Source organism: Falco punctatus (assembly GCF_963210335.1).
Source record: "Falco punctatus genome assembly, chromosome: 9".
In the NCBI taxonomy this organism is placed as follows: domain Eukaryota; kingdom Metazoa; phylum Chordata; class Aves; order Falconiformes; family Falconidae; genus Falco; species Falco punctatus.
Window position 1 is genome coordinate 10,601,777 of NC_137589.1, and position 12,999 is coordinate 10,614,775.

At 37.7% G+C, this 12,999-nt stretch overlaps 1 protein-coding gene across 5 annotated transcripts in view; it reads left to right on the forward strand.

Annotated features, from left to right (window-relative positions):
* Nucleotides 1–12,999, forward strand: part of RET (ret proto-oncogene) — a 200,944-nt gene that overhangs the window by 64,635 nt on the left and 123,310 nt on the right. The window contains exon 1 of one of the 5 annotated variants that reach the window (XM_080400876.1): nt 1–12,999. This exon is cut by the window's right edge and continues 30,950 nt beyond it. The exons of the other annotated variants lie outside the window; for them this stretch is intronic. The gene's annotated coding sequence lies outside the window, so the exon portion shown is untranslated. 5 annotated transcript variants of the gene reach the window in all.

A 12,999-nucleotide genomic window follows, 5' to 3' on the forward strand; every position in this document is an offset into this window, starting at 1 on the left:
TTTTTAACACACAACTCGGCATATTTTTATTTTTTTTCTGAGTTTTGTATGTCTAACTGTGACTAGCTGTCATTTATATGGAATATATGTACTGTATGTGTATATAAGGGCACAGCAATGTAAGTTTTCTGTACATGGATAGAGAGAGTACTTGACTGCTAATGAGCGCTTTACAGGCAGCTCTTCAGTTTGAAGCAGACTGCTGCTCGTGGGAGATCAGCAACATGACCAGCTTCACCTCTCTGGTGTCTCTTTGTGTGCCTCTTCTACCATTTCCCATGGCCAAGACGAGAAACATTTGAAAGATATATTGTGTTTTCATTAGCAAAAGTGAGCTTCATATCCTAATGGGCTGAACTCCTTTAGACACCAGTGAAATGCACTAGGGAGATAATAATCTTTTGTAGTAGATTTCTAAATATATGCTGAAATAGATCTGTTAGAGTTAAGAATAATTTTATTCACATATGTATTCAAATACGTGTACTTTTTCATCCAACTGTGTTATACTCTTCCTAGGATAAAACGTGGAAGTCAATATTGAATATTAATTCTGTCACACGAGTCTTGTGAGTCTCAGAACTAAATTATTCTGCAGATGGTGAAACTGATGCCGTGGAATATTATGGTTGAGACTTTTGAAATGTAAAGAAGTGAGATGCTCTTTTGTCAGAGAATTTCACTGGAATTTCCCTGTGGAATTCCTTTAGGCTCTGTTACAAATCCCATCTCAATAATAGGCCAATGATGACAGAAAACTTAATGGAGAAGCTGGAAGCAGAATCAGGTGTCTTTCCACCCAGATATCTTAATCTGAGATATAATTACTTGATAAGTTAATCTGAGGATATAACAAGCTTCACAAGCTGAAGTCAGGCAGATGGATAGTATGCACGGTAAAGCATGTGAAAACTTTTCACATTATATTTGAAGGTACCTGATTCTGTGCCTACCACCACCACTTGTTTTAAAGGCTTTATGAGGATATCAATTAAGAGTGCTTCTCTATGTGTTATAAAACATTCCTTGCAATAACTTCTGTTTAGGAGTGGCTACATTTACTCTGGTATCGTAAATGTTGCAGACATTTAAGACTGAGGTCTGTGATAAGAGTTTTAGTATTGTATGAGTTTCAGAGCATTTTCTTCATCCATAGACATGAAATATGGCACTTTCTCATGTGGTAGTACTCTGTAATTTTGAAAATTATAGTTAGTTGGGTGTGAATTAATCTTAATACTCAGTACTCTAAACTGAGAATAATCAAGTGCTAAGCTAAACATCTCCTCTGTAAAAGTCGATCATGATTTTCTCTAAGTCATGTAAACACTATTCTGCATATTTCCAACATATTCCTTGTACTGTTCTGTGTATATTAACTGAGCAGTTGTTGATTTATTGTGTACACACGAGAAGTGATCAAAACCTATCAAGATCCCCCCAGTATTTTGTCCTCTGTGAGGACTGAATGAGTGTATTCCACATAATTGAAGAGATAATGGGTACCAGAGTGCTCAAACTTTAACCTCTTAATCCTGATATTGATATTATTGCACAGACTTGAACTCCTCCTTGCTTGTTCCTCCCAACTACTCTGCTGATGTGATGTGAGAAGGCTTTGATGGCAGAGGAAAGCTATGAGGTTTCTGATAAGTGTAACAACAGTGTCTTCTCTGTAGTGATATCCTAGTAGAGTAGCACATTGCTTGTAGGTCAAAAACAGCGTGGCAGCTGGTAGGGTTTTCTGCCACAGCTTATCCCTTTGACTCTTGGCCCTCCATCCGGGGGGTCCTTAGCCCATATAGTACAGGTCACTGAATCAAATGCAGTCAACATAAAAGGTAGTATTTACCCACTGGTTTTCTTTCTTTTTTTTTTTTTTTTTTTTTTTTTTTTTTCATGAGAAGCTGTTTGTATTGTAGCTGTGCAACATAAATCCTTATTTTTATTTTTTAAAAAATATACGGATATTAAAGCACACTCAGAAGAAGAGTCGATATAACTTCCTGACATAGCTGCAGAGGTCATGGCATTGGGCAGATGTGGCGATGAAGACAGCAGTATAAGCACCTTTAAAGAGTAGGTTTAACATAGGACAAAAGACATTTGGTGAATCAATCTTTGTTCAGTTAAGCATGTGCTAAAACTGGTGGCCTGTTGATGTACTTGTCACAGTATTCAAGAATAGATATGTCATTAGCTGTCACACACTTCACAGTGCACAGGCATGCTACTGTGGGCACAATTGAAATCCTGCATTTGTAAGAAAGCTTGGTGATACTTAATATGGACCGGAGTTCATTTACATGGTAGAGGGAGAAATAGGGAGAGCAGATGAAGTTTTAGTGCCTCGTGTGACACACATTTCTGGGAAAATAGCAATGTAGTCAGTTCTGTAGCATTCCCATGTCATGTCACAGCTGAATACAACCGAGCCAAGATGGGTGAAGTTTTATAAAGTTTCATTCTGTATTGTAACTTGAATAATGCTGGAACCAGCATAAAGACAGAAATATAATGTATACTATTCAGAAAAAAGTTGCTGCAGTACGCGAATATTCACTCATTCCTTTGTTTCTGCAGTACTTCTTCCAGGCTTTGGGATGTTGGGGCAATTTTAAGAGCATCTTTATTTCAGAAGAAAGTGATTTAAATACAGTTTTACATGTTTATTTGTGACTTGGGTTAATTAAAGGTCAGTATTTTGGGAGGGATTAAGCAATACATGTAGTTTCCATGGGGTAAACCTCAAAAAGATTTCAGTGATGTATCCATTCATGTGCATTTGTGTGTGCATACAAGGTATGGTGCTTAAATGTCTATTACAGAAAACAGCACGCTGGGGATTTGGGTAATAGATCATTTTAATGTATGAATAGGTTACATTCCTAACTACTAGTTGGGAAGGGTTAGCTCGTATGGGAAGGGGAATAAAGTAAATGGACAAGAAAATTTATAGTGTTACAATTCAACAAAAATATTGATTAGAAGATGAGGAACTCCATTTTTATAAACTTAATCAACACTGATTGTTTGATATTCAGCTAGTAGTCTGTCAGGGAGAAATAAGAGCTATGAACCTAAAGCGGGGGCAGGGGAGTGGTGGTGTGGGGAGGAAAGCAAGCTGGAAATATTTTAGGAAAGAACCTAACCATATGAAAACCCCCAAATCTAAACACACTAATGTATTTTTCCAGCAGATTCAAATGTTAAATATGCAAAAAGGAGTAGAGACTGCCTATGTTTTGTTTTGTTTGTATTGCTATATAGTTGCCTGACTGGAAAGTATATTTCCAGAAGGAACTGCTGTATTTATTGGTTTATATTTTATTATGCTAATATTCTGCTAGTGTCCTGTATATTTCCATAGTAATCATCTAATAATCCATTTCAGAAAATAGTAGGTTGCTGAGATGCATTGAGAGCCGTGAGCGCCATGGCTAAAGGTCAGTGCTGGGGGAGCTGTGCCCCGCGGTGTGCAGGTGCTGCTTGCGTCACAGCCATTAAGCATGAACCTAAAATCAATTTTGCTGCATCTTTGCAAGCTGGCAAACGTAGTAGTCACCTCAGCAGAAAAAAAGACTCAACTTGCACACACGGTGTGCCCTTATAAAGAGCTGGGCAGAGTCTGAAAGACATTTTCAAGAGCCTGTAAGTGGTTGTATCTCTAAACCCAGCTGTTGTGTTGTCTCTGCTGCCACCATTCAGGACCTTGCTGCTGCATTTGTGTGCCGTACCTTCAGTGACTTGCCGGTGACAGTCTGTTTGATAGATTATCTTAATGCAGTAAGGTTTACAGTGGTGTCAGGGACAAAGTGTTTTAGACTGTGGACTCTTATTCTGGATTTAAAATTACCAATTGTGGCTGTTCCTCAGTATGTAATCCATCATGAATACACGCTTCCAGGTATTTGCATGCTAGAGATTTTGCTCCACCTCCTCTTTTGGAAAATTGCCTTTCCTTCTCTCATTGATGTCACAGAGAAGACAAACTCCTGAAAGCTTTTCCTCTTGAACTTGAGATGATTCATCAGAAGGAAAGTGATGACAATGTCTTTCAGGTCATTTAGTGAAAGGACACCCAAATAATTTATGTACCAATTTTAAAAAATCAGTTGAATGCCAATCAGTTGCCATGACAGTCTTGGTTACTTTAAAGTCAAAGTCTAATTCATGGTGAATTGAACAAAAGGGAAAAAAATCCTAAACGTGTTTGGCCCATGAGTGCAGTTCAGGTTAGAGGTATATGATATAGTTTTATTCGGTTCTTTATATGAGCTGTTTTTTATTTATTTCTTCAGAGTTTGTACCTTATTTTATCCTTATTGCTTTTATTTATCGGTGATTTGCACACATGGTGGTATAAGGCACTGAAGCACCAGTGACAAGGAGCCACCTACCTGGGTTATGTCACACATGTTACAAGTACTCATCTTTTACCTCAAAGCCTCATGCGCTTTCAGGATCCCAGTCCGAGGCTTCCTGCTTTGGCACAGCTATCTGGAGCAAGAAAGAAGCTGTAATTTTCCCCCGAGATCCTCTCAGTTTAAATAATCTTTGGGCTGGGGAGTGATCCGTGGCTCCAAGGAGGGGTGAGGTGTTGCTCCTGTGGTGCACCTCATAGGACCTGAGCTCTGTAGGATGCATGTTGGCTGCTGGGAAAGCGTTCCTCTCTTCTCTCAGGTGCTTGCTGAGTAATGGATTGACCGCTGGATCACTTTGGTTTCTAGTTCCTTCTGTCAAACCAGTTTTGGGCAAGATGGCCTCTACCGAGTTCTCTTAATTTGGCATTTTCTTCAGAAGCTATCAGCATCCCTGGAAATAACATCTGTCAGGGAAGTGGCAAGCTGGGAATTGGGTGCCTGCCCAGCCATAGCATCACAAGACTGCAGGGCACAATTGACTAGAGTGAACAGGAAAATTTCTGAGCTATTGATCCACAAGCTCACATAATGTGTGAAATTGAAAAAGTAGCCTGTCAGAGGAAGCTAGCCATGTATTTTTAGATTATCTTCCAAAAAATTACCCTTAACCATTGTTAAATTGAAAGCATTCTTTGTTTTTTTGCTGGGTACTGTTTTGTATTTGAGATTTTTTTTTTTTTAAAAAAAACATATTTCCTACTGGTGAAGGGTAGTTTTACCTTTTAAAATAATTTTAGTAGTTTCTCTTTTGTGTCATGCAGTGCTATGTGTGAGCATGTATACATATGCAGTTGTTTACATAAATGCTTTTCAGAGGCTAGCACCAAGAAGTATTTTGCATTATAATTCTGGATGGTAGAAATGAACACTTGGCAAGACAAGAAAGAGCGTCGAGACCTATTTAACGTTCATTGTTACCAAGATAAAGGAACATGCAACTACATCCTTAGGAGAAGTCTAATGCTCTCCCCATTTACTTTTATATTATGCTTATAAATATCAATTGACTTCATAGCACATATATGAAACAGCCCCAGAGACTGTCATATATTGCTCTTTCGTCATTCTTCCCTCTTTTTGAAGGGTATTCCTGTGCTAGTATTATATTTCCTACTGGGAGGTTTCCTAGTGGCTCTGACCAGTTTGTCAGAGCCTGCAGCATGACTGCTTGAAGTAGTTTCTCCCCCTCTGACTGGATTATTCTGCCTCATTTGCCACAAGAATGTATGAAATAAGGCGGCTGGACTGGGACAGCACAACCTTTCAGCGCAGCTACCTTCTTGTTTAGTCCATCCACTCCTGCTGAGCACTAGCAATGAACTCTTGCATGAAGCTTCTTGTCTTCAGTATGAAGCGAACATTAGCCGTTCAGAAAGGGTGATATTACCATCTCTGCTTACAGAGGGGGAAGTGATGGCTTGTTGGATGCTGACTGCATTTTTATGTTTGCAATCCTCTTTAATTTTGGGAGATTGTCTTTTGTACTACACACCGGTCTTCTACCAAAACCTTTTAGCATACAAAGTTCAGCATTTTTGTTCTTTTTCAGCATAAAATTGAATTAATAAATCTTAATGATAGGTTTTCTTTTTTAAGCTATACATATTTTGAGAAATAGATGTTTTGATAGGTATAGATATGTACATACATTTCACAGACTGCTATTTAGTGGTGTCTGTCTCTCAAGGAAAATAAAACAGGTTTACTACATGTTTAGTTTTAGTAATGGTTATTACACAGGATATTTAAAATGAGAGGTTTTCTATCAACCTCACTAAAGATATCGCAGATCATTCCTGTTGACTTTTACACAGATTTGAGAATAAAGAACAGTTAAAGACTTTACAGTTGCCTCTGAGACTATGAGAAACAAATTAGAACTCTAACTTACCTGGTGGTTTGAAGAGTCTGTTGATGTAGAAGGAAACTAATTAACTGTGTTGTTATTTTGGTAAGAATTAAACAGTGAATCAGACCATAATAAGCACACATGGCTTTTCCTACTGTCTCTTATGAATTCCCCTACTTTTGAATACTTGAGCACATGTGTTTTGAAACTGTTAGTCCTGTAAATATTCTGCATTCTCAGCAGCAATTACCTAGAAAAATCTAGAAATTTTTTTAAACTTTTTTTAAAACTTTTTTTAATATGCAACTAAACTGAAACTTATCTGTGCATATCTCTACCCTATAGCCTTCAGTGCTTCTAAAAAGATTAGTTTTATTATTGTCTCAGTGTTTCCAGTATTGCTGGTTCACATAGAAATTTATGCTATTTATAAATTACATAATTTTTGTTATTGCAGTATCACATAGATAAGTAGATTTGCTGGATTTTAAAATGTTCAAATTTTGCTTGAGAAGTTAAGAAATGATACTAGTTGTTATTATTTACCCATTTTCCAGGACTTTATTGGTCATTTTGCAGATGCAGAAGAAAACTGCTTCTTGCCTCAAATATTTTGTAACTTGGGAAACTTTATTTTCAGGTGTAAGCTTTTCAGAAAATGTTGAAATTGTTTTCTGAAATAAAGCATTTTAAACTTGTATTGCAAATTCAGCTAAGGTCGTTCTCAGAGCTAGCTGCTTTCCAAAAGTAGAATTATTGCTAGCAGGAGTTCAAAGAAATGGAGAGGCACAGGACCATGTGCAAGTTTTTTTGCCTGTTTTTAGGTTTTATCATATTATCCATCCAGGTAGCACTTCTATTCACGTGGCCAACAGGGCCAGCTGAGCCTTTGCTGATGGTTGACTACATGTGTTTAGTGTATCATCCTTGTGTTCCCTATGTTACTGCCTTGAAGGGCAGAGAGAGTCAAATTCCAGCAGTATTTACATGAAGACCATCTAACGTATGTGAGAAGTCAGCTAGAGGAGAGAGGCGTGTGGACTCTAAGATACTCATTTTGTGTTGTTGCAATGATTCATGGATCTGTCTGATCTCGCCCTTTTAGAGTACATGTTGTTAATGAACATTGTCATGACACAAAATCAAAACTAATTTCATTTTGTAAGGGACACCCACAGCTGTGACTCTTGCTGTAAATATGATCATGTTGTTTTTCTGTCATAATGATGAGTAGACGTATGTAATGTTAATAAGATAGTGTTTCTAGCAATGATAGGTGAGGAGTTCAAGCTGTATTGTGTAAAGCTTAGAGCACTTATATATATATATATATATCTACTCATCGTATTAAGACAGTTCACGAATCCGATGCAGTGTTCTTTGCTTAATTCATAACTGTTGGATTAGGTATTTAAAAACCCTAAAATCAATATTATGAATGATGACAGAAGCCTACTATAAAGCTTTCCTACACCAGAGTAGAAGGGCTGCTCTGGAACAAGAGCAACGCACAGGATTTATCAGTTCAATGTGGTTATTTTTTCAGTACTCTTGTAAAATGAAGACACAGTGCTCTATGATTACCATGTGCCACAATGGCAGCATAAGCAACTGAAAGGTTTAGAGGAAAAGATCTTGTATCACCTACTGATCTTGGATAAAATCACCATTGAAACATGATAAAAGGAATTTATCCCCCCTGTTCTTTAGGTAGTTTATCCATTTCTGAAATCTACTGTCATCAATGGATGTATTATTATGTCATAGTGTAGACTAGAGAGGGACAGAAAGTTAAAAATGAGCAACTGCTCCTGGGATCCTACAGTCACAGCTGGCTGTGAATTTTTCTTTTTTTTCTTTTTTTTCCTGTGATAAATCTACATGGGAAAGTAATGTTTTTTGTGTGCAAAACTTTCTCTCACATGCTGAATGGCAGTTGTTAACAACGTAATTTAGAGATTACTATAACCCAGACAGTCAAATCTGAATCTCCTTGTTCTTTCACTGGTGCATTTTGAGGACTAGTCTTGACCATATACCTAAGTTAGGCTGCTTGGACTCATCTCTAATGGCAGCACATCTATTTTTGCTGCTTTTTTTTTTTTTTTTTTTTTCTTGAAGGTGATGACTTTATTAATCATATGTGGTATTATTTTTATTGTTCTTTTTGGTTTTATTATTATGATCTCTACTTCTGACCCCACAAATCAATGTGAAATGGCTTGGCACATAGATAGGTCAGCTATTAACTGCGTTGTTTTGAATGTGCGTGCATTGTTGGTATATCCACACAGCACTCATCTGAGTCAGGTTATTTTTTTTGCTTCACTCAAGCACCTTAAGGCTTTGTGCCATGATACTGTAATTTATTGAATAACAATATCAGCACACGCTGAGCTATTCCATATTGTGTCTCCAGAGTAATGTAGTCTGTACCAATGGTGTGATCTCAAGTTTAATTTTAGGAGGCCACGATCAGAAGTCTGCTCTGTATTTAAATATTTATTTTTTTAACCAAATTGTGAGCTGGACACTAAGAGCATATTGCATTGAGGACCACATTTGACCTATTTGAATATTATATGCTTGTACTAAGAACAAGGGTATTTTGAAAAAGTTGCGGGGTTTTTCCAAACACATAATCAACATTTTAATTGACATTTTAAAATAGAGAATAGTAGAAAAAACCAGCCAAAACCCCCAAAACAAAACAAACTCCTCCACACCATGCCTAAAACCCCCCAACCTAAACCCAACCCAACAGCAACAAAACCCCACTTCATTAAATTCGTCACCTCCTTAGTCCATGCCTGTGTGCCTTCCTACTCGCTGGTTAGTGGCTGAAAAGGAGAACTCTTGGAAACAACTGTTTCTGTTCATTCTCTAATTACAGAACATCTGTCCTCTTCCCTCTCAGTCATACCTCACCCCAAAGGTTTCATTTCAAAACCTTTGTAATCATTCTCAGAACATGAAAGTGTATTATTTCAACATGTCGGTGTGAATCATTTCAATCACAACCCTTATTTTCATGTTGTTGCTTCAAATAAAAACTAGCATTAGTCTCCACTCCCCATTAAAAAAAAAAAAGACCAGAAAAGAAATTTGTTATTGCATTTTTCAAAACAGATACAGATTAAAATTCTCTTATAGAAGCAATTACTAAAGTCTTTTATCTAGACCACATAACAGATGGTTTTGTTAAGCAGATTCACTTTCTCTTGAATGTACTATGATCTTCGCAAATAGGATGTTGACTACCACAACTAAAGAGAAACAAAATAACTATTCACCTTCCAATACAAATAGGTTGCAATTATCTAGCAGGTTTATGAGATCTGAAAATTAAAGTTAAAGCAAATGTTCTAGATCTGGGGTTTGTAGTTCTGAGGTTGTAATGTTAGTGTTAGTTAAAATTCATTCTTATCTTTAAGAGCTGAAGCATTGGTTTTATAAGTCTAAGATTTCAAACATGCCTAACAAATAACAGAGAAGGAAGAAAGGATGATAAGCTAATGAGTGGCAGGTATAAGGGTGTACAGAATCTTTAATCTTTCAGAATTAAGTTTAAAAGTATGGTAGATGATGAAATGTGAAGGTAGAGTAACATCACATAACTTTTTCACCTCTGTACTGACCCTGTTTTATGAGGCCGTCTTCTGGAAACTCTTAAATTTTAATAGTGACTCTGATTGTAATTAGTGTTCACCTCAGGACAGATGCATAACCTCTCTTTGCATGTTTCTGTCTATAAACAGAGGACGCAGACTGGGAAACTGGGAGGCACAGTATAGTTACCATGGTCAGGTACCTCGGAAAAAGAAATGCCCGTCTCTCCTTGCTGCAGCCTGAGCTCTGTCCATGCATACCATGCCATCAAGCAGTGCTCTCAGTAAAATGAGTGGGTTTCTTTGTCTTTTATTGTCTTTAGTTGTTTGTGTTTGCACAGATACTCGTGAGAACATTTAATATGTTACCACTGTTAATCCTCATTTCTAAGGGCAGCTTTAAGTGAGAAGTGGAGATGAGTCCCAATCTTCTAGAGCCTCAGCCTGTACTCTGCAGGAATCATTCCCGTTTGTCAGAGCATGGCACCTAGATATGGGCATTTTCCAGATTCCCTAGTTCTCCTTTTCCTCCTGACTGATATTTTGGATGTTACCTTTTAATGCTTATCAGAGCTTGATGTTGATTTTGAGGGAGAATTGAAAAAAAACCCCACAAACTCAAGCCCAGCAAAGTGTGTGTGGAAGGATTTGTGTTGCCTTTGGTACACTTTTTTGGGTGAGACAAGAAGTTGCTGCAAACCAACCCTGTTTGATTCTTCAGCATTACTGTCCCCCCAGGCCAGGGAGCAGCATCCACACTGGTTTCCCATGTGGAGGACAATGCACATCGCTCTGCGTTGTGCCATTTTTTCCCCCTGGGAATCTGAAAATAGACCAAGAGCTGCCTATCACCCACCCGTTCTCCCACCTCACTGTCATGACTTAAAGAATGAAGCGCAGAGCAAAGCAGCTCTGGCAGTTTCCAGCAAGCTGCCAGGGCTACTGCGAGCAGTACTGTGTGCAGTAAATCCCTTGCACAGGCTCCTGCTCCCGGGAGCCTGGCTGGCAGCTTCACCTTATGCACAGCTATAAATTGTGCCAGAAACGATTTCCAAGCCCCTTCCATCTCCCTTTGCGACATACTTGACTATTGAAAATGATTTTTATTTAGTATTTTCCGTTCCTCCTTGTTCACTTTGTGTGGTGTAAAGTTGAATTAAAACATTTCAGTTCTAGCTAGCCTTAAAGCATGTAGTTTTCTGTTTGGGGTGCCACCTGTGCTGAGCCAAATCCAAATTGCTTGTTCGTACTGAAGCCTGAACTTCAGAGGATACAATTTCCGTTATTAAAAGAACTCTGTTTAATGTACAATGCATAATGAGAGGACAACAGGGAGGATCATTTAACTTCTTAATGGACTACATTTACACTTAAAGCCAACTTTTGTCCTCACTTCCAGCAGTGTAACACAGGTGTTAGTGAACGAAATGTGAAAGGTACAAGTTCTGCAGCTGCTTTGTTTTCATGGAAGGTTTCCTGACAGTGAAGTACTGTACAAGAAGCAGCTGCAGAATCAGGCCCTTTGTACACATGTGCTTGTAGTAATCTTAAAAGAAATAGAATGGGACCAGCAAAATGGCACTTCAGCTCAAAGAAAAATCCAGTGTTTTCCATCTGCTCCCTGCTCTTGCAGCTGCAGTGAATTATGATGTGCTGTCACATTTATAGGGTGATTTCATCAACTGATTTATTTAATTAATTTAGCTTTAACATTGTACAAAGGGTATGTGATAAAGTGGTGTAACTCTTTCCTCAGCCACCGCACCAGGCAAGATTTATCTTAAGTATCCTCTGCCTCACTGTGTCCTCCCTTGTTCTTTTCAAGCAGCAGCCAAGAGAAAGTTCAAAATAGCTGATCGGATCTAAAGCTGCTTAACTAACAGTGCTGCCATGGAGCAGAACTGGCAACTTCAAATTTGTCTTATGATTCTAGAATTAAAACAGCCATACATTCTCTCCACCAAAAAAAAATATCTGTCACACTGATACAACCCTAGTAACTCCTGAATCTACATGATGTTTCATGTAGAAGTATGGATGCACCTGTGGTCAGATTGTTACTTAGGGTGTTAACAATTGTAAGAATATGCTTCTTGAATGCTGCCTTGGAGATAGGATCTTGAAAGAGCATACACCACCCTCTTATTTTGTTTGCATGGAACAATGAAGTCTATGGGTGCTAACAGATAAAATCAGTAGCAACACAAATTGATGCTTGTCTTGAGATTTGGTTGCAAAAATAAGAGACTCTTTCCTTGTGATGGTTTCAATAATAATAGTGCATTTATATTATGCCAATATATAATGCATGATTTTTGGCAGCAGCCGTATGCAGACATAAGAAGCCATGATTCCTGTGCTGAAAAAGTTCATATCGGATAGATAAAGCAAGTTAATAGAAGCATTTTAAATTGAATACATTCTAATATACATATATATGTGTTTGTGCATGAGAAAAAAGGCAAGAGAGATGTGTAATTATGCTTTTTGGCTTGGTGGACATAACTGAGAACCCAGAGGAAGTCGCAGTTTCAAAATCTTTTCACTTAATATTTCTCCAGTGCTTGCTTAAAATGGGGGCAAGGGTTATGCGGAGTATATTCCAGTAAAATACCAAGCATAGTTTAACTAAGTCAATGTAAAATGTCTACATTTATGACACTATATTGTAGTATTGATCAAGCTGCAGTTATGAACCATAAGAATTTGGTGATTCTCATTTATGATGAAATAAAAACTGTTTACATGGAAGCGAGAATGCAAGCAGTCAAAAAGGACTGAATATTTACTATAATGTGTGCGTAGAAGTGGTCTCAGCATCTTTTGTGTGCCTCTGAATAATGGACTAGGCTTTATGAAGCCAGAGACAGTAGAAATATTTTCCTTGTTTCATTTGTCTTGCAGTGTTTTTCATAGTCCTGAAAAGTATTCAATCTTCTGAACTGCATTTTTTTTGTTTATTTTTCCATAAATGAATATTTACTAAAAAGTTAGCTTATTTCTATGGGGTGACACCACAGAAATACAAGGTTTTTCACTAGTAGCAAAACTGTAAAATAAAAGCTCTGTTAAAAATGTGTGTGCTTCATCTGAAACGCTTCAGTGCTTTTAATTGTTG